Below are 23,451 nucleotides of genomic sequence, written 5' to 3'. Positions count from 1 at the left end.
CTCTTTTGATTCTTCCCTTCCCCTTAAACAAAAGATCTCAAAGGACTAATCACCTGAGATATCTTTTGTTTCCCCTTTACAAAGATTCAAAGAACTAACCGCCAGAGAATTCTTTGTCCCAACACATTGGAGGGTACATCCTTTGTGGTACAAGTAGAGGGTACATCTACTTGGGGATTGTTATACAGAGAACAAGAGAGGGTACATGTCTTGTGGATCAGTTCAAGTGGAGGGTACATCCACTTGGGGTTTCAAAGAGAACAAGGGAGGGTACATCCCTTGTGGATCTTTGGCTTGTAAAGGATTTTACAAGGTTGAAAGAAATCTCAAGAACCGTAGGTTGCTTGGGGACTGGATGTAGGCATGGGTTGTTGCCGAACCAATATAAATCTTGTGTTTGTCTTCTTCTTCCCTACACTCTTTAATTTCCGCTGGGTACTTATCTTTTACGCTTTACTTTTGTTTAATTTACATAACTTAGTAGTAAAGCCTAATTGAATCTAGTAACATTAAGAAGGATAGATACAAAAACAAAAAAGGGGGAAGCGTGAAACTTCACACTACATTCTTAGTTTCATGTGTTAGGCACCACGAGCCAACCATGTTGGGATCATAAACCCGTTTCACTTTAAAAAATAATTGAACATGGTACCTAATGCATGGTTAACTAGGAAATGGTGTTTCTTCGGGCATCTCAATTTCATAATTACATTTTCCATGCACGGCTTAAAGTATGCCCGAGTCATTCATCCCTATGAAGTGTTGTTGAAGTATTGGCGATCAAAATTGCCATTCCCTGGGTTATGGGGTTGAACCAAGCTCATGCTTTTTCGAAAAAAGTTCATCAAATCAAGTTGAAGAATGGAAGTAACTATCTTGCAAAAATTGGGGCAAAAGATGAATCGAGTCACATCACTGCTTCGTCTACTGCCAAACATATTTAGGATTGTTGATGTCCTTGTTACTTCCAGTTTCACCTTGACAAAGATGTCATAGACCATGTGGAAAATCTAAATTGATTCAACCCCATATCCTGCACAATACTTCAACTGTACATCATTCGCATACATCCATGCTTTTCATTGGTTGCATTGCTCATTGCATTCTTTCCTTGAAAAAGAAAATAAAAATAAATAAATAAATAAAATAAAATAAAAATGATCTTAATCATTGTTATCAAAAAGAAAAGGACACGCTTTACGGCGCCCTTACCGAACTCGTGCTAGAGCTAGAGTAATGGGTGAAGCAGAGGAGGTGCAAGAGAAGATGAAGGCCGACATGGAGGCCATGAAAGAGAAAATGGCCACAATGATGGAGGCCATGATGAGCGTGAAGAAGATAATGGAAGCCAATGCGGTTGCAATTGCCGCTACCAGCGTTGTTGCTAAGGTGAACCTGATGTCCCCATCCGGCATCAACCAAATGAATCATCCAACCTCAGATATGGTAGGCAAAGATTTGGGAAGTACGGGCAGCCCCCATAATGTACAAATTCAAAACGAGCACGCCTTCCCGTCATATGGCTTGCCTCTCAACTATACGCCACCCAAAGTGGCGTACACTCCCAATAAGAATGTCAATAACTCCACTCCTATACCCATTGAGAGCCAACAACCCCAAACTGATCATGCACATGTCTCTTAAACCGTGGAAGAGACCCATGAAATTCCCCATCACAATCTAGACGACTTCGAGCCTTGGCTCGGATATACCACTGAAGGGCAAGCAGTTGGTGGTATACCCCTACAAAACCTTTTGGAGGGCCCTCAGTGTCACCCACAACTGCACCTCTTGCATTCCACAGCGGTTAAAAACCCTCATGACTATGGCAGGAATGGGAAAGTTGGATCATCTAGAGGAAAGGCTCAGGGCCATTGAAGGAGGTGAAGATTATGCCTTTGCTAACCTAGAAGAGTTGTTCCTAATACCCAAACATGGTCATTCCCAAGTTCAAGGTGCCGGACTTTGGCAAGTACAAGGGGACTACTCGCTCCAAGAACCATCTAAAGATGTACTGTCGGAAGATGGGGGCATACGCAAAAGATGAGAAACTGCTGATACATTTTTCCTGAGAAAGTCTTACTAGGACAACTGTCGCCTGGTATACTAACTTAGGAACCTTCTTGAGTCCATTCTTGGAAGGACCTAATGGTTGCCTTCATTAGGCAGTGTTAGTACAATTCTGATATGGCTCCGGATAGGATGCAACTACAAAAACTGTGCAAAAAGGGGGCACGAATCTTTCAAAGAATACGCCCAAAGATGGAGAGACTTGGCAACTCAAGTAGCACCCCCAAAAACAGAGAAAGAGATTATCACAATGATAGTAGACACGTGACCGGTGTTCTACTATGAAAAATGGTGGGTTACACACCTTCAAGTTTTACAGATTTGGTCTTCGCCAGTGAAAGGATCAAGGTGGGTCCGAAAAGAGGCAAATTTGATCATCCTACTAGGACGACTGAGAAAACTGGGGCAAATGAAGAGGGTGAGAAAGAGGGAGAAACCCATGCTGTGACTGCCATTCCTATACGGCCAAGTTTCCCACCAACCCAACAATGTCATTACTCAGCCAATAACAAACCTCCTCCTTACCCACCACCCAGTTATCCACAAAGGCCATCCCTAAATCAACCACAAAGCCTGTCTACCGCACTTCCAATGACGAAGACCACTTTTAGCACAAACAAAAAAAAAACACCAACAAAAAGGAATTTTGCAGCAAAAAGCTTGTAGGGTTCACCCCAAATTCCGTTGTCATATGCTAAACTTGATCCCATATCTACTTGATAATTCAATGGTAGCCGTAACCCCAACCAAGGTTCATCAACCTTCATTTCTCCGAGAATACGACTCGAACGCAACGTGTGCTTGTCACGGAGAAGCCTCGGGGTGTCCCATTGAGCATTGTAGGGCTCTGAAGTGTAGGGTGCGAGGTCTAATTGATGCTGGCTGAAATTTGAGGAGAATCGTGTGTAAATCCTGGCATTGACAAGAGATGCCACACATGGGGCAATTTTGAAAGCTGTTGTTAGATGTCTCTAATGACTCACCAGGATTTTCAACTTTCACTGGAATTGGGTGCAAGCCATTGGTCTATTTGCTCAAGCGACCTGTGACCATTCAATCAGAGGTTACTCGTCTTGCACGTTGGCGGGGCTGCCGTAAAACAACAAATAAAGCTCAAAACAAATAAGTTTCAAAATAAAAATAAAAAAGGGAGTTCAAAAAGGAAAAAAAAAAAAGAGCATTTGATTGACTGTGTTTTCAAGACATTCATGTGACCTCATTATATCATTCCGGAAAGTTTGTCTTTTTAGAGAGAAGTGAGTTATCAAGAATAGGATGTTGAACAAATGGCCTCAGTTATTTTAAGGAAGGGGGGGTTGAATTAAGATGCAAAGACTATTCCCCAATTGAACTATCACTCTTTCTTTTTGGATTAACAATGCACCCTTAACATGAATTCCTCAAAAGACATTTCAAAATAAACTTCTTTAAAGCAAAAGATAAATAGCAATAAATAAAAGAAGTTTAAAGGAAGAGAGGAATGCAAACTTGATTTATACTGGTTCGGCCACTTCCCGTGCCTACATCCAGTCCTCAAGCAACCCACTTGAGATTTTTCACTCTCTTTGTAAAACTTCTTTTACAAAGCCTGAACCACACAGGGACAACCCTTCCCTTGTGTTCAGGAATCCTTTACAACAAGAGACCCACGGTCTCTTAATCCCTTTTCAGAAATAAGAAGAGAAGAAGAAATCTCTCTTAAAAGAGGTAGATTGTAAAATGAAGATCAATCAAAAATTCCTTATTAAATATGCAAGTGGTTGACCAAGGAATCTTTTTGAGAGGATAAGACATTTCAATTCAGAAAAACTCTTGATCTTTCGAGAGGATAAAACTATTTGGGCAATGAAAACTCTCTTTAAAACATTTGAATGGCCATTCATAAAACATTTGAATAGATATGTCTCTTGGAAATTATTTTCTGAAAATCCCCTCTGGTAATCAATTACAAGACTTATGTAATCGATTACAGGTTTTAAAAATTTGAATTAAAACATTTTCAACTAATGGTAATCGATTACCAGAGAGCAAATCTCAATTTGAAATGATAGAATTCTTTGGTCAAACCTTTTGTTTGTTTCAATTTGGAAACTTCTTCCTAAAGATTCTAAGAGATCAAACTTGATAATATATCTTGACTTTCTTGGATTCTTGTCTTGAATAAAACTTAGAAGCATTTGATCCTGTAGCATCATCAAGACATCAAAACATCTTGCTTCTACATAGGAGTCATTTGACTTAATCCATCAACTGAAAGATCCTTCAACTATTTCTCGTCCTTGGAAAATTCTTTTTGCAAGAATCAACTGCTTCTTTCATTCTTCCTCACTACGAGGTCGTGAAAACAAGACAACACTTGGTACCTCTAAGCCCTACACTGGGGCAACGAAAGGCACCATGCAAAAACCTCAAGCGAACCTAGGGGCAGATTAGAAGTTCTCACCCAATAGGTTCCCTCCTACAAGGTCATGACGAAATGCAACGATTGGTACCTCAAAGCCTTACACTGGGGCAATGAGCGGCACCGTGCATGAGCCTCAAGTGAACATAGGGGCCGATCAAAAGTTCACACCCGTCGATGTTTTTAAACAAGAAAAAAAAAGGAGACAAGCCCTGGAATTTCAATAGATTGATTAATTATCAAACGACTCCATTCCCGTCACTCCAAAATGGTCAAGTGACTAAATCAAACAGAACATACACTCTGAGGGAGTTCCCGGAGAGATTTGCAAAAAGATAGGATGAGGTTGCATGAATTATCACCTCTTTCAAAAGGACAGTCAATCTGTGTTGTCCAAAAAAAAAAAAAAAAAAAATCAAATCAAAATCAAAATCACAAAATAGGGAAAGAATGCCATGAACATTGTACAACTTTCCATTACATTGCATTGTTTCATATAAAGTCCGCATTTACCCAAATTTCACAACAAAGGTTGCATGCATCTGCATCCCTCAAAATCATGTTAACTACATAGATTCCCTACATCTAAATGTCCAAATCTTTTGACTTTGGGATGACCGGCTCTCTCGATGAGTCGATCTCTTGCTTTCTCATAAGGATGGACCCTCGGGTACTAGTACCCTGGTCTTCAGAGGACTACACGTCCTCGCCAACAGAGGGCTGCACGCCCTCACCTTAAGAGGACTGTGTGTCCTCACTTTCAGAGGACTGCATGTCCTCACCTTCAGAGGGCTACACGCCCTCGCCATCAGAGGACTGCGTGTCCTCACCTTCAGAGGGCTACACGCCCTCGCCATCAGAGGACTGCGTGTCCTCACCTTCAGAGGGCTACACGCCCTCGCCATCAGAGGACTGCCTGTCCTTACCTTCAGAGGGTTACACGCCCTCGCCATCAGAGGACTGCATGTCCTCACCTTCGTAGGGCTACACGCCCTCACCTTTAGAGGACTACACGTCCTCGCCAACAGAGGGCTGCACGCCCTCACCTTGAGAGGACTACACGTCCTTGCCAACGTAGGGCTACACGCCCTCACCTTTAGAGGACTACACGTCCTCGCCTTCAGAGGACTCCATGTCCTCACCATCAGAGGGCTGCACGCCCTCACCGTTGAGAGGACTACACGTCCTCGCCTTGAGAGGACTACACGTCCTCACCATCAGAGGGCTGCACGCCCTTACCTCCAGAGGACTACATGTCCTCGCCTTGAGAGGGCTACACGCCCTCACCTTGGGTACTAGTTACCCTCACCGTTGAGAGGACTACACGTCCTCGCCTTGAGCGGACTACACGTCCTCACCATCAGAGGGCTGCATGCCCTCACCTCCAGAGGACTATAAGTCCTCGCCTTGAGAGGGCTACACACCCTCACCTTGGGTACTAGTTACCCTCACCGTTGAGAGGACTACACGTCCTCGCCTTGAGAGGACTACACGTCCTCACCATCAGAGGGCTGCATGCCCTCGCCTCCAGAGGACTACATGTCCTCGCCTTGAGAGGGCTACACGCCCTCACCTTGGGTACTAGTTACCCTCACCGTCAGAGGACTACACATCCTCGCCTTGAGAGGACTACACGTCCTCACCATCAGAGGGCTGCACGCCCTTACCTCCAGAGGACTACATGTCCTCGCCTTGAGAGGGCTACACGCCCTCACCTTGGGTACTACTTACCCTCACCGTCAGAGGACTACACGTCCTCGCCTTGAGAGGACTACACGTCCTCACCACCAGAGGGCTGCACGCCCTCACCTCCAGAGGACTATAAGTCCTCGCCTTGAGAGGGCTACACGCCCTCACCTTGGGTACTAGTTACCTTCACCTTCAGAGGACTACACGTCCTCGCCTTCAAAGGGTCATGTACCTTCAACTTCAGAGGACTACACGTCCTCGCCGTCAAAGGGTCATGTGCCTTCACCTTTGTAGGGCTACACGCCCTCACCTTCAGAGGACTACACGTCCTCACCTTTAGAGGACTACACGTCCTCGCCATCAGAGGACTACATGTTCCCCATTTTCAAAGGGGGGCATGCCCTCACCTTTAGAGGATTGCACGTCCTTGCCATCATAGGACTACACTCCCTCGCCTTCGAAAGGCGACACGTCTTGAACTTCAGAGGGCTACACGCCCTCGCCTTTAGAGGACTATGCGTCCTCACTTTCAGTGGGCTCCATATCCACACCTTAAGATAATTTAAGGTCCTCTGTCTTTAAATGCTTAACCGAGACTTGCACTTCCGGTTAAGGGGCCAGTAGTTTCCTTTTAACGGTTCCTGGGCCACCCCCTGATATTGGAGGAGGGCCAACTGTGCGAGCACAACCAGAGAGGGAGGCTATTACACAGCTACTATGCATACCGGGGCAAGATTTCACCCGTGCCGCTGTAAAGAGACGAGTGCGGATCATGTGCACCAACATGACCACTCTTACACAGATATAGAGGACATTGCTACTTAGCAACATTCTGCCCAACGACCGCAATGCCAATCTCCCCCTGCAAAAGTATCGGTTGGTCTGTGTCGTCCCGACATGGGTAAGTATGCATATAGTTCAACTGATTTCTGATACCATTTATTGTTTGCAGGGATCACACCCACAAGACACCCAGTGGACCCGGAAAAGTCCAACAGGGCCCGGGGGTTTCCAGCTCTGGTTACGGGCCTCTATCAGTCCTACAGGGTGCCCGTACCCCCCGGCAAGGTTATGTCATCATAGGTAAGTATGCACATCGCTCAACTGATTTCTGATTTCATCAATTGTTTGCAGGGATCGCACCTGCAAGACACCCAGTGGACCCGAAGAAGTCCAACAGGGTCTTGGAGTTGTCAAGCTCTAATTACGGGTCTCTGTCAGTTCTACGGAGTACCTGTCACCTCCAGCAAGGGCATCAGGCCCCCTACTAATCGAGCTTTCATCAAGAAGTACTGCGCCCCAGACAGGCGCAGGGCGAAACACCACAGCAGCATTGGGATGGTCGGCAGTGGGAAACAGACGCACCGCCACCACCTCTAGAGTTCACCTCAGCTCATCCGCAAAAAGGTTAGAGCGTTGCCTACGACACATGGCCGACCAGCAGGCTACCAAGTCCAAAGCCAAAGGTAAGCAAAGTACTAGGTCAGTGACCGACAAGTCATAAGGCGTCCAGCTCAAGACGTTAAAGAAGCGCTACTAGGAGGCAACCTAGTACCTTTTAAATTTCTGCCTGCTATTTGATCACTTTTTATAGTAGGACGCACCTAGTTGCTCATGATCCTGGGAATTTAAATAAAACAAGCGCAAGCTCGGAAGGTAGTCATACCTTACAAAACATATATATGTATGTTTAGGTAGTGAAAATACCTTAGATATGCATGTATGTAAACAAAAAACACTTCACAAAATATATATATGTATGTTTAGGTAGAAAGATACCTTAGATATGCATGTATGTAAACAAAAAATACTTCACAAAATATATATGTATGTTTAGGTAGAAAGATACCTTGGATATGCATGTATATAGCAAAAATACCTTACAAAACATATATATGTATGTTTAGGTAGCAAGATACCTTGGATATGCATGTATATAGCAAAATACCTCATGAAAAAAAAAAGAGAAGAAAAAAAACAAACAAGAAAAAGAAATAAACAAATAAAAAAAAGAAAAAAAAGAGAGAAAAAAGAAAAATAAGTTGTCTAGCTGAAAAACCAACATGCTTTTGAAAAGAGATGACTTCCAACTTTTCTTTGAAGAAAAATTCGCTGATCATAGCTAGTTTTTGGAAAAAAAATGTGTGTACACCTGAAGGGTGAATGCTGTGAAATTTTCCCGGACGCCCGAAATGGACTTAGATGAATGCACAAATGGATAAAAGAACATATTTTGGAAACATTGGGTTGACTAAAATAGAGGAAATGAATCCTGAGCCCTAGCATCACATGACCATAAAAATTTGACACTTGAGTGTCCGCATAGGTGCATGCATGACCAGTTTTGCATAAAGTTTCCAAATCATCATTTTTGCATTTGTGTCATGGAAATAATGTGGGGCACCCCTTTTATCCTTGAGCCAAACCAAACCCCGACATGTATCATGTCTAGCCATTCTACAAACCTTGAGCCAAAATCATGACTCACTATAATCCTTACCCTCGGAAGCAAAAAAGGAAAGAAGGAAAATTTCCAATCAAAGAGAAAGCAAAAAGGAAAGAAAGGAAATTCCCAATCAAAGAGTGGGAGAAAGAAAAAAGGAAAGAAAGGAAATTCCCAATCAAAGAGTGGGAGAAAGCAAAAAGAAAAGAAAGAAAATTCCCAACCAAAGAATGGGAGAAAGTAAAAAAAAGGAAGGAAAGAAAGTTCCTGGTCAAAGAAACCAGAAGAAATGTGCAGAGAGGTCTTTGGACCAGACAATATCTGAACAATACAGAATTGTCATCAAATGAACAAAAAGAAGGAAAGGAAACCATGACCTAAAATGGTCTTCTCCCCTTGATTACCAACCAAAATCCCGTGCGCTAGCGACCCTTTTTTCTCGCCCCGCACTAAACAAAAAAAAAACAGAAAAAGAAAAAGCCAGGAAAATCAAAAGCCAAAAACACACAAAAGCCGAAAAACCCACCAAAAGAACCCATTCCCAAGGGAAGTCCTATTGATCCATGATCACACATGTAATTTTTGATTTGATAGGGAATAATTTGCAAAGTCAAGTCATGACATATCTATGGTTCGGAATTAGGATGAAACACTTACCTGTGCGAGATTGATACACTTTGAGTGGATTTCTTCTATTTTTGTCGAACCCAGTGTTTCCTCTAAATGGTCATTTAGAAACGAAATGCTAACATCCAAAATCTCATTTATGGTTATGGGAGATTTCATCAGCAGACTCTCCTTCCCCGGTAGACGCATTGTTTTTCACTCAAAAAAGCATATGCTGCTCTAAATCAGTTGGAATATTTGTCTCTTTGCTAAAGCATGTTTGCATTTTAGTGGAGAAAACACCGAGACTTTTTCAAGTCTCACAAGTTATCCAGAACTACGTAGGTCTGAGTTCCTCATTGGAGGATACGTAGGAGCAAGAGCTTTGCTTTTGTCGGCCGCCCCATAATCTTTGTCATACTGACCCTGAGGTCATGTGACGTGTACCCTTGTATCATCCAGAGGCGGCGGGCCCGATGATATGCGGAGATACCTTACGGTTATCCGCACCCTTTTGTCATCCAGAGGCGGCGGGCCCGATGACAAGCAGAGACCAAGTTTGGTCATTCTGCACCCTTGTATCATCCAGAGGCGGCGGGCCCGATGATACGCGGAGATACCTTACGGTTATCCGCACCCTTTTGTCATCCAGAGGCGGCGGGCCCGATGACAAGCAGAGACCAAGTTTGGTCATTCTGCACCCTTGTATCATCCAGAGGCGGCGGGCCCGATGATACGCGGAGATACCTTACGGTTATCCGCACCCTTTTGTCATCCAGAGGCGGCGGGCCCGATGACAAGCAGAGACCAAGTTTGGTCATTCTGCACCCTTGTATCATCCAGAGGCGGCGGGCCCGATGATACGCGGAGATACCTTACGGTTATCCGCACCCTTTTGTCATCCAGAGGCGGCGGGCCCGATGACAAGCAGAGACCAAGTTTGGTCATTCTGCACCCTTGTATCATCCAGAGGCGGTGGGCCCGATGATACGCGGAGATACCTTACGGTTATTCGCACCCTTCGCACCCTTTTGTCATCCAGAGGCGGCGGGCCCGATGACAAGCAGAGACCAAGTTTGGTCATTCTGCACCCTTGTATCATCCAGAGGCGGCGGGCCCGATGATACGCGGAGATACCTTACGGTTATTCGCACCCTTTTGTCATCCAGAGGCGGCGGGCCCGATGACAAGCAGAGACCGAGTTTGGTCATTCTGCACCCTTGTATCATCCAGAGGCGGCGAGCCCGATGATATGCGGAGATACCTTACGGTTATTCGCACCCTTTTGTCATCCAGAGGCGGCGGGCCCGATGACAAGCAGAGACCAAGTTTGGTCATTCTGCACCCTTGTATCATCCAGAGGCGGCGGGCCCGATGATACGCGGAGATACCTTACGGTTATTCGCACCCTTTTGTCATCCAGAGGCGGCGGGCCCGATGACAAGCAGAGACCAAGTTTGGTCATTCTGCACCCTTGTATCATCCAGAGGCGGCGGGCCCGATGATACGCGGAAATACCCGAGTGGTTATCCGTATAAACATTCTTTTGCTATCTGTAAGACAGAACGCTTGATAGCATGCAGAGGCTGACATAGTCTTCTGCACCTTTTGTTCCTCCGGGAACAACAAGTCATTTACATGCGGAAATTTCATGGTCGCCCGCGACTCTCGTCAACCGAGAGGAGCGAAATTAGTGTCATACACTGATTTTCGTCCGGGGACCTTTGCTTGATGACATGCGACCATTCTTTGGTCCTTGTGAGGTGCTTGGCATCCATCATTAGGCAATTTGTGAAATTCTAGGAGCGACAAGTCATGGTCACCCGCGACTCTCGTCAACCGAGAGGAACGAAATTAGTGTCATACACTGATTTTCGGGGACCTTTGCTTGATGACAAGCGACCATTCTTTGGTCCTTGTGAGGTGCTTGGCACCCATCATTAGGCAATTTGTGAAATTTTGGGAACAACAAGTCATTTGCATGTGGAGATTTTATGGTCACCTGCGACTCTCGTCAAATCGAGAGGAACGAAATTAGTGTCTTATCTTTACTTTCCTTTTATCTCCAATAAAAGACAAGTAAAGAGGGGCAACTGTCATACCCTAATTTCGTCCGGGGACCTTTGCTCGATGACGTGCGACCATTCTTTGGTCCTCGTGAGGTGCTTGGCACCCATCATTAGGCAATTTGTGAAATTCCAGGACATGCCGAAAAACCAAAAAAATATTGATGCACAATCCGTAAGTTTCCGTGACACACCGGAAATCAAATGGAAGCATCGTTGCATAATTAAGTGAGGTTCCGTAACATTCCGTAAGTCAAAAAGGGGATGATTATGTAATCCGCAAGGTTCCGTAACGTTACGGAAAGAAAACAAGTATCGTTACGAAATTCGTAAGTTTCCGTAACTTTACGAAAAAAGAATCACCAAAAAACAGCAGAGGGGGGTGTACTTAGTAAAAATGGGGGTGCAAATAGCACCCAGGCCCACTTGGGCCCTCCGGAATATTCCTCCAGAAGGCGGTTGCTTCTGGAGGAAGCAACCCTGCTCGCCTGGGCGAGCTGAGCTCGCCTGGGCGAGCTGGGCGGCAACCACCTCCCCTATTTTGCTATAAATAGGGGAGGAAGGCAAGAAGGAAGGGGTTCAGCCCCTTAGGCACTTCTCTCTCTTTCGAATTTGCTTGGAAAAATTGTTTCCGTGAAGAAAATCTAAGCCGAGGCGCTTCCGAAACGTTTCCGTAACGTTTTCCGTGAGGAATCTCGCAAAGGTTTCAACCGTTCTTCGACGTTCTTCATTCGTTCTTCATCGTTCTTCGATCTTCAACGGGTAAGTACCTCGAACCAAGCTTTTCGATTCATTCTATGTACCCGTAGTGGTCCGCATTGTGTTTCGTGTATTTTTATTCTCGTTTTGTTTACTTTTTATACCCCCTGTTGACGTGCTTAAGCCATTTTACTTAAGTCATTTCCCGCTTAACTTAAAAATAAAATAAATTTCCACCGAACGTTTGAATTGTATTATCCATTAACTTCGGTTAAAATAAATTCCGACCGTTCGATCGTGCCGTAACCACGTTGGAAATCAAAAAGAGGTAAAAAATAATATAATAATAAAAAGACATCTTTTTAGTAAAATAAAGCGGAAAATCAATCGGACATTTTCTCTTTGGGATTTCTCATTCTTAATCGAATTGATTAATAACTAAAGTGAAACTAAAGGCTAAAATCAATTCGCCTAGTCAAGCTCGTCCAAAAAAAAAATAGGCTTTTGAAGTTTGTCATTTCATTTTCTCACTAAGTAAAATGGATCATTTTTAAGGTCCAACGCCTTAAAATGATCACCTCTTAAAGTAAAAAAGAATCACTTGATAAAAAAGAACTACGTAGGTCTGATTTTCTCATTCCAATTGAGGAATACGTAGGAGCAAAGGGAAACACCCTTGTCGACCACAAAAAGAGAAAAAAAATATAAAAAGGGTATAAAGGATATAAGGACATAAAAGGGAACGTAAAAATCAAAGTCATGTTTGCACATTCGATTAGAGGCTGTCGTCCCTTGTGACGGACGTGTGGGGTGCTAATACCTTCCCCGCGCGTAAATACAACTCCCGAACCTTTCACTTAAAAGTTCGTAGATCGCGTCTTTTCCGGTTTTTCCGACGTTTTCCTCAAATAAACGTTGGTGGCGACTCCGCGCGTATTCCTTTCGTGGAACACGCATCCTGCGAGTCACGCGTCGCCCTCCCGCCGAAGGGTAGGTTGCGACACATTTCAACAATCTTGAATACTTTTCCAATCAATCTCTTACAATCCTTGAATCTCTTTGAACTTCTTCTGCTTCTTTGTACTAGAAGCTTTCTAAAGTTTTCTGGTTTTCCAAACCTTGAAAACTTGTGCTATTCATCTTTTCATTCTCTTCTCCCTTTGCCAAAAAGAATTCGCCAAGGACTAACCGCCTGAATTCTTTTTGTGTCTCTCTTCTCCCTTTTCCAAAAGAACAAAGGACTAACCGCCTGAATTCTTTTGTGTCTCCCTTCTCCCTTGTCAAAGAATTCAAAACGACACAGTCTGAGAATTCTTTTGATTCTTCCCTTTCCCTAATACAAAAGTGTTCAAAGGACTAACCGCCTGAGAATTCTTTTGTATACCCATTCACAAAGTATCAAAGGTTTAACAGCCTGAGATCTTTGTCTTAACACATTGGAGGGTACATCCTTTGTGGTACAAGTAGAGGGTACATCTACTTGGGTTTGACTGAGAACAAGAGAGGGTACATCTCTTGTGGATCAGTTCTAGTGAAGGGTACATCCACTAGGGTTTCAAAGAGAACAAGGGAGGGTACATCCCTTGTGGATCTTTGCTTGTAAAAGGATTTTTACAAGGTTGAAAGAAATATCAAGGCTTGTAAAAGGATTTTTAGAAGCTTGGGGACTGAATGTAGGCACGGGTTGTTGTCGAACCAATATAAAAACTCTTGTGTGTTTGTTTCCTTCTTCCCTACTCTTTTACTTTCCGCTGTGCATTTAATTTCTGCTTTTACTTTCTATTAACTTTCTCTTTTACTCCTCATTTTCTTAACAATTTAGTAAAAGCCTTAGAAGAGTAATTTTTAATTAGTAAAGGTTTAGGAATAATTAATTCAACCCCCCCTTCTTAATTATTCTGAGGCCACTTGATCCAACACGTTCTTCGTTCGTTCTTCGGTCTTCAACCGGTAAGTTCCCGAAATCGAATCTTTCAATTCATTCTATGCACCCTTAGTGGTCCCTACTTTTTTTGTGTACTTTCACTTTCATTTCGCTTACTTTCAGTTTTCTTTTCTTCCGTTTTTAACGTGCTTTAACCGTTCATTTAAGTTGTTTTCTCACCTAATAAATGATAAAATGAATTTCAACCGATCATTTGTGTTGTAATCTTGTTTAATCACTGTTAAAACAAAATCTATTTGATCGTTCACGTTATAACCACGGTTAAACCAAAAAAAGGCAAAATAATAATAAAATAATCAAAATATCTTGAAAAAATAATAATAAAATAATCAAAATATCTTTGAATAAAATAATCAAAAAAATCAATCGGACATTTTGCTTTGAAAGTTTCCTTGAATGAATTGACTAATAACCAAAGTGAAACTAAGGCTAAAATCAACTCACAAATCAAGTTTTGTTCGCAAAAATCACTAAAAACTTCTTTAAGGTCCGACGCCTTAAATGGTCCTCTTTGCTTTTATTGGTTAACATGGACTGTTCAAAAGCATAAAATCAACATGCAACTTTAGCACTTTTGCAAGAACTACGTAGGTCTGATTTCCTCATCGCAATTGAGGATACGTAGGAGCAAAAGCCCCGCTTTTGTCGACTACCCCAAGAGATCGTTAATGGTTCAACGCCTTAACATTTCTCTCCTTTCAAAACCAAGAGATCGTTAATGGTCCAAAACCTTAACGTTTCTCTCCTTTCAAAATCAAAAGATCGTTTAATGGTCCAACGCCTTAAATGACCTTTTGTTCAGTTAAAATATATCTTGCGAAAAAAGATAAAAACAACTTAACCAATGTTTAGTTCTCAAAGAACTACGTAGGTCTGATTTCTTCATCGCAATTGAGGATACGTAGGAGCGAGGGAAACACCCTTGTCGACCACAAAAAGATAAAAAATACAAAAAACACAAAAAGCATAAAAACACAAAAAGGCATAAAAAAAGGGAAAATAAAACATTTTGAAGTCATATTTGCGCACTTGATTAAAGGCTGTCGTCCTTTGTGACGGACGCGTGGGGTGCTAATACCTTCCCTGTGCGTAAAAACAACTCCTGAACCTTTCACGATTAAAGTTCGTAGACCACACCTTTTCGGGTTTTCCGACGTTTTCCTCGAATAAACGTTGGTGGCGACTCTGGGCATTTTCCTTTCTTGGAAGACGTACCCATGAGCCCCGCGTCGCCCTCTCGCCGAAGGGTAGATTGCGACAGTGTGTAATAATTTTAGGCAATTTTCCCTTAGAATAATGAGTGTTTTGTTGGGAACCTTAAATATGGTCATCCATACACTCCTAGGATCTGCCTAGTTTACATTTCTTGGACTTTAATTTCTTGCTTACTTTCATAACTTATTTTCTTTACTAGTCACACCTAGTTTATCTTGTAATTACATAATACTTTCTTCTTGCTTATCACACTTATCTTGAGTTCTTTTGAACCTTAACTTTTACCTTTTATAAACACCGAACAAGAAAGAACCACAACTTAGGAACCAACATAAGTCATCATTCATCTAGTTTTAATGGTGAGGGTACTAGTCATAAGGATCCTCTATCTAGAATCTTAGATGAGTTGAGTTCCCTCAAGTTATGGAAAGAAAAAGGAAAAGAGAAAGTAGAAATAAATCCAGATGAGAGATAACAAATAAGAGAGGAAGAGAGAAGAAAAATAATTAAAGAAATGAAAAGAGAAAAACATGTCTCCTATAGTAGTCATGACTCTTGCAAGAGTTTAAGTGAAGAACTTAGCAACTATTATAGAGGGTGCCATAGTTCACATACTAAACATCATTCCCAAAGAAGATAAAAGGATAGAAGGCCTCAAGAGGTTAACATTAGCCTCTCATATTTCCATGGAAAAGGTAATGTTGAGGCCTACTTAGATTGGGAAATGAAGGTTGAACAACTCTTTGCTTGCCATCATATTAGCGAAGAGAGAAAAGTTCCATTGGCTACCCTTAGCTTTCAAGGGTATGCCCTCTATTGGTGGACTTCCCTTGTTAGGGAATGAAGAATTCATGGGAATCCACCAGTAGAGTATTGGAATGATCTTAAGAGTGCCCTTAGGAAGAGGCACATTCCATCCTACTATGAAAGGGAGCTTATGGACAAGCTCCAAAGGCTTAGACAAGGGAGTATGAGTGTTGAAGAATATAGACAACAAATGGAACTACTCCTTTTAAGAGCTGGACTTAGGGAGGAGGAAAGAACAAGCATAGCTAGGTTCCTTAGTGGGCTTAATATGGAAGTGAGGGACATGGTTGAACTTCGTCCATATAAGAACCTAGATGAGCTAGTCCAACTTTGTATAAGAGTGAAGCAACAACTTAAAAGAAAACCTTCTTCAAAATCTTATGGCTTTCACTCTTATCCAAGGAAGGACCAAGCTCAAGGAATTTTGGGGGCTACACCTTCAAAACCCAAGGAAGATAAGGGTAAGACTATCGAGAAATCCACCCCTAAGACTAGTTCCCAAGAAAGGACTACCAACATTAAATGCTTCAAATCTCTTGGGAGAAGTCACATTGCCTCTCAATGCCCCAAAAAGAAAACCATGATTATGAGGGATCAAGATATTTATAGTAGTTAAGAGGAGACTACTTCTTCCCTTTCCTCTAGTGGAAGTGAAGATGAAGTAAGGGGTGAAGAGTCTAGTGAGGAAGTCTACCCCCATGAAGAAGGTGACCTCCTAATTGTTAGAAGGCTCCTTGGAGGTCAATCTTGTGATCTATCTCAATCCCAAAGGGAGAACATCTTTCATACAAGATGAAAAATTTTAGATAAAACTTGTTCTCTCATTATGGATAGTGGATCTTGTTGCAATTGTTATAGCACTGTTCGACTTCCAACAAGTGCACCGGATCGCACAAGTAGTATAAAACGGTAAGAACCGAGTATCGAACACTTGGGGAACTTGTGTTATTTGGTAAGCTATTTCAGCAAATAGGCGTCTATTGTGTAAAAGTAAGTGTGAATATGAACAAGTGTATAAACTATCTGTGCAAAAAGAAAGAAAATCACGCGAGAGGAATTATGTGTAAAAAACAAGTAGAGAACACATTGGTCTTCCTAATAAGTGCTTGATGTTAAAAAGATATTCTCTATCTAACAATGCTCATGTGTTCTTATGGTGTCTCCTGAGATACTAAACCCCAATTCCTCATGATAGTTTAGCCTAATCCTGATCAAGCCTCATCCGCAGATTCCTCTAGAAAGACTAAGCGGAAACAACCTTTTATGCTGATCAGCAGATTGGCTTAGCGAGAAGGTGAAAACAACCTTTTCCAAAGCTTGCCTAATTAACCTGAAATTGAGAGAAAATGATTATGAAACACATAAAATGAAAATACTAAGTATTTATTACCTATACTTAACAGAAAATACTTATAACCTTACAAAATAACCATAAATTGGGAGAGTTTGATATAATTTATACAAGTTTCATACACAAAATTAGTCATTTTCACCGACTAACAACTCCCCCAAATTTACAGTTTTGCTTGTCCTCAAGTAAAAAGAGAACAACTCACTTGTCCTCAAGTGACAATGACATGCAGTGACTATGTACAAAGGTGTATGCTACAAAGTGACTGATTGCATGATAAGAGAATGGAGTAAAATGCCCTTATCACTTGTCTTTCACAAGGTATGCAATTATCCAAAGAGAAGAATCAAATGTAACCTGAACAAATAGATGGAGTTAGGCATAAGACAGATATCAAGGAAAGTAGCTTAAACCACAGTCTCACGGCTACTGTTTCACTCAAGCACAAGTGTTTAAGCTATTCATTAATAAAAAATAGCAAGAGGTCCAATCTTTGAATTTCATCTCATGCCATAAAGTCAGAAATGTATAAACAGAATCAGAAGGACTTTCTCAGGCTTGTAGTGAGGCTTGGCAACAAAAATTCATTGGTTTTTCTAGGATTCAAAGGCTTAGATTCTAAGAGAGCACAAATCCTTGAATTATCCCAATGGTCTTGTATTATACAAGTAACTTTCTCACTATCTTTTCCTCTTAAGTTGCTTTTGACCTTATTGTAACAGCACAATTTATTCTTTTCTTTCTCTTTTTTTAACATACAACTTATTTGTTGTGTGTGCTAATGCTTAACCTTTTTCTTTTCATTCTAATTGAATTTCCTCCCCCAAATTTAGAGTAAATTTGCCTTGAACCATATGCTCTCCTAAAATCTAAACAAGGTATCAGGAGATAATTATTTAAGTTCAGGGTTTAAATTTTTGACAATATCATTCAGCTCAAAAAGGGAGCAAAGGATGCAATTATCATTCAAGGTAAGTTGTTTGGTCAAAAGAGCTTGTATATGTACAATCATGGCCTTCATCATGTCCTTATTTATACATTTCATTCTAAAATTCAGAGATTCATGCAAAGATTATTACTCGCAGCTAGTTGTTCACTCACAGTTTAAGGTCACACTCTCACCGATTTTTGGTTCAAGCTTTTCTTTCACAATCAATCTGTCTACTGACTAACAATTCTAATTGCAAGTTCACATTCTTGTTCTTTCTTTGTCTAACATACACACTGGCTCAAACTCATGATAAGAAACACAAACTCCATCACAATCATGCACTCAATTTAAAATAAAAGCATACAACCATTTTCATAAGTCAATAAAAGTGTTTCACGGTTATACCATTAAAAGCCAAGTTGAACTGTTCAAAATACTTCATAATAAGCAAACCAACTATTTATAAATAGAAATTAACAAAAAGGACTTACTGTAATAAGAATATAATTAAAATAATAATAAACTAATTGGCACAAAAATGTCCTCAGGAATTTAAAATCTTGTGATCTGTCCTGAGTATCCTATGTCTGAACATCCTCCTCATCTATTAAGTGAAGCACAGGGGTAGCTGGAGGAGAGGTGTTTGAAGACAGGACTGGTGTAGTCTGATCCTCAGGAGTGGAGGGGTCTGTTGCCTTCTAAAATGAAGCTGTATCTGCCACTGGTTCTGAAGGCTCAGAAGTGGCCTCAAGAGATTTCTCCAAAATGGCTGCAACTTCTTGTGTTTCAACTACCCTTTTTCTTCTGATTAGGGGCTCTGGAGTGGAAGTCTCGGATGACTCATTCTCCCTCTGCTGTGGTACCTGAGCGGTGAGACCTTCATCCTCCTTGTGAAGGGGAGGCTGAGTCCCGGGCCAGGCTACCCATTCATTAAACTGTTTAACAGAAGGGATAGAGTATAGAGGTGCTACCAGCTGTAAACTTTGTAATAAAATAATCTACCTCTGATGTATGCTTTGAAGCATGGCTTCAAGATGTTGAAAGTCTGCAAAAGATGGGGTAGAAGGAGCTGTTAATGTATGTGTTGGAGGGGGGAGCTGCAGATGTGGAAGGAGCCTCAGCTAGCCTTGCCCTCGCTCTCCTAGCCCCTCTAATAGTAACTTTCAGATCAGCAGGGTTCCAACAGTTCTTCCTGATATAGGCCAAGTTAATGACCGTGCTCAAGTGTTCCAAGACTAGGCTGTCAGAAGCAACCCCTCTGGACCTACATAGAGCTGTGATAAGAGCAAGGAACCTAAGTCTAGAGGAGTTAGACTGGGCCATAGATGTGATCTGGCCAGAGATGAGAGCTCCTTCATTCATGTCCAGCTGAGAGACTAGGCCAAAAATTAACCTAGCTCTATCTAAAGTCAAATCCGAGGTATGGGAAGTAAGAGCTAGGTTAGAGTATGAGAGAACACTCCAAACCTGAGCATGAGTTGTCAGATCTTTCTTGAGGATCTTCCCAGGATGGCCTTCAGCATTTAAAACAAACCTTCGGCCGAGTATACACAAAGCAGCCTCAATCTCTCTAATATCAGTGGGCATCCTGTAGTATCTAGAGTAAGCGGGTAAGGATTCTCCCTTAGCCAGTACCACAAGTGTCTCCAGGAAGGTGTTGAGGCTGTTTGCATCAATTTTTATCAAGTGGCCTCGGATTTTGACTTGTTTTGGGAAGGCCCCTCGGGACTGTAGAGGTTGGCATAAAACTCCTTCACCAAGGCTAGGTCGATGCTGCTGTCAGCTAAATTGGTGAGGCGCTTATGGAAGTTACGCCTCTCCAATTCAGCCTTGAACTCATCCAACTCCGTATGGTATATTTCTACCTTCCTCTCAGCTAGTATATGTCTTCCTAGCACATTGTTTGTGTATCTGGTCCAGGCCTCGAAGGAGTGGAATCTTCTTGTGTCATATTGAGCTGTGGGCCTTGCACCAATGCTCTTTCTTTTTTCTGGAAGACATCTGCAAACAAAGGAATCAAACATTTAATCAGCACATAGTTATTCAAAATTTTAAAAACTGAAAAATAAGACTGAAAAAGACACTGGCCTCTTTGCGAGACATGGTCTACTTAGCTGGCCTTTGTAAAAAAAAAAAACACTATTGCTTAGCGACATGTGGAGTCGCTTAGTGGAAGTTGCAGAATTTTTAGATTCTGCAGAATTGGCTTGGCGGGAAAGCGCCCGCTAAGTTGAACATGTGTCGCAAGGATTTGCACTAAGCTCCTTAAAGGCTGCGCTTAGCGGCACCAACTCTTCAAAAATTTCACTAAGTGTTGACAGCTTAGCGAACGAAGCTCACTTAGCTCAGCGGATGCTGCAACCAATCGTGCTTGGCTCAGGGAAGCTCGGCTTAGCGCGCGACTATCAACAAAAAAATTGATTAAGTTACCTGGGCTTAGCGATTCAGCCTCGCTTAGCCACAGGTAGGTCAGTAAGAGGATGAGTGTTCATCCTCAAAAAATGAACTCGCTTAGCGTGGTAAGCGCACTTAGCGAGTTCTTCAGAGAAATGCTTACATACGATGAGTATTGATGAACTCGCTTAGTGCAACATGCTCGCTTAGCGAGTTCATAGCATTTTCCAGAAAACACAAAAAATGCAGCTCATTTTCTTGCACTTTTCAAGCCTCTAAAAGGCATATCAGACATGCTATGTGTGCGTCAGCGTGTATAGCTCTAATCTTAAACTAATTCTAACAAAACATAAAAACCCTAAAAATCAAAAGCTACAGTTAAAGTCTTCTATCCTAAAGTTAAGACAAGAAAAAGAGAAAAAGAATCAAGGAACTTATTTGGATGGTGTATGATTGATGCTTCAAAGTCGAAAATGCACAAAGAAAGCACAGACGCAAAATGTGCAAATCTTTTGAGAGAGAGAATGCAGAGGCGAAGTTTCTGGAATCTGGCTAATGTGAGTGTAACTGCTGTTACACTCTCTTAAGCAGTTTTTTGATACTTTCGCTTACCAGACCGCTGCGCTAAGCGAGCAAGAGACACGTTTGGTTTCTCAACAAGGCTCGCTTAGCAGACTCGTGCGCTTAGCCGACGTTTCAAATTCAAAATCAGCTTTTTTTTTTTAAACAGAGACTTGGCTTAGCACGAGGGTACGTCCGCTTTGCGAGGTATGCAGATCAGAAAAGCTGCAACTCTCGCTAAGCTAGGTGATCGAGGCCATACCCAAATCAAATAAACATTAAAAATGCAGTATCTAGGAAGTGATCCTAGGTCGTCTCCCACGAGCAATGGTCAACCAAATGTTCATAACAGATTGTAATAAAATAGTAACGAATTGGGGGGGTGTTTGTTATTGTTAATTAAACAGCAAGTAAATTTGAATTAGAAAATATCATAATTAAAAAACGTTGTTTCCCCTTGATTCACAAGCAAGTCTCTTATCCTAGGTTACGAGGATTTATCCTTTATCAGTTCAACCACTTAATCCAACCCTAAATTAAATTAGTAAGCGAAATTTAACATAAGGCATTCATTATATGATTAAGCAACACATACACCAATTAATCATGAACGAAACTGATCATTAAGCATGAACGTAAATTAAGCGCAGAGACAATTAATCAAGCACTAATCATGCATGGATTAATAGCAACAAATACAGAGTAATTGGTGAAGAGGAAAAACTTATCAGAATTCAATAGTAATGATAAAACCTCAAAGAGAGTTGTGCTTGGTCCTCAAGAGAAAACAACGCTGGAGACTTAGCCTTCCATTAATCAATAGAAACGAAATTGTAATAGAAAACGAAGAAAACTAGAATTATTCTCCAAAATGAAAAAAAAAAAAACTAAAAATGAAAGAGAGAGAGAGAGAGAGAGAGAGAGAGAGAGAGAGAGAGAGAGAGAGAGAGAGAGAGAGAGAGAGAGCCTAAAACTAGAACCTTGGTGCTGTTATATAGTTCTCAGCCCCAAAGCTTACAAATTTGTTTTAAGTCCAAGCCCATAAATAAAATAAAATCTAGATAAGATAAAATCTAGATGAAATAGTATCTAGATGAAATAAAATCTAGATAAGATAAGATAAGATAAGATCTAGATAAAATAATATCTAGATGAGATAAAATCTAGATATGATAAGATAAAATCTAGATAAGATAAGATTTGGTAGAATAAAATTGTCTGCTCTCTTCAAGTCCAAGCCCAATTCCAGATTCAAGCACAATTACTTATAATTCTCCTGAAATTAAATTAAAAACACAAAATTAATCCAGTAGGGCCCAATGATAAAACTGCATAATTAATTTGACAATTAAGGCTAATCAGTAATTAAAATGGTGACAAAAAGGGTTAAGAAATATGAGAAAATGATGACACATCACCAGGCTTTGGCCAGCTTAGCTAAAATGATGCATCTTAAGTATAGAGGAGCATGCGCTTAGCTAAGAAGGACTCATTTAGCGTTCATATTGCCGCAATGAATCTCGCTTAGCTGCCATGACTGGCGCTTAGCATCATGGACCTCAATTATGGTCGTAAGGATTTGCCCTTGGCGACAATAGGTCACGCTTAGCCACGGATAAGCTGTCGCTTAGCAATCAGGCTAAAGCTTAGCTGAATTCAGATCAAATTGAAGTTAGCTTAGCTCAACCTTGGCTAAGAGAGGCTTATCCGTGGCTACAGGGAACACACAAAACATCATTAAATAGATAGAAATATATTTACATCAGGTACCTATAGGGAAGATCCAACAGAGGATTTAGCTTTCCAAACCAGGAAGCCTTCTTAACAACAAAGAGAATAACAAGATGAAAGATTACAAAAATACAAGTGGTGAGGATGTCTCCTTCACCTCTAGAATCTCACAATCACTCACAAACTCATCTCAAGCTCTCAAACAGGCTCCTACTTCAAGCTCTGGTCTTTGCAGATATTCACACAGCAAAATCTCTCAAAACTCTCAGGAACTTGGACCTTTCTCTCTCTAGAAACCCTAGACATGCAAAGCTCTGAATCCCAGTCCAAGCTCCCTTCACAAAATCTGATTCCAGGCTTAAATAGGTGGCCTTGTTCGTGCTCATGTGCTTAGCACACGTATGGACTGCTTAGCGCACGTTAGTGATTTTTGGCTTAGCGCGCCTTTCTCGCTTAGCGGATGAACTGAAGCAGTGCACTTAGCGAACCTGTACAGCTCATCTTCTTTTGGATTCTTCCTCCTGCTTAGTCCAGGAGTGTTG

This window comes from Glycine max, chromosome 3 (genome assembly GCF_000004515.6).
Source record: "Glycine max cultivar Williams 82 chromosome 3, Glycine_max_v4.0, whole genome shotgun sequence".
NCBI classification, from domain to species: Eukaryota; Viridiplantae; Streptophyta; class Magnoliopsida; order Fabales; family Fabaceae; genus Glycine; species Glycine max.
The sequence above is the reverse complement of the archived record's forward strand: the minus strand, read 5'-3'. Positions refer to the sequence as shown.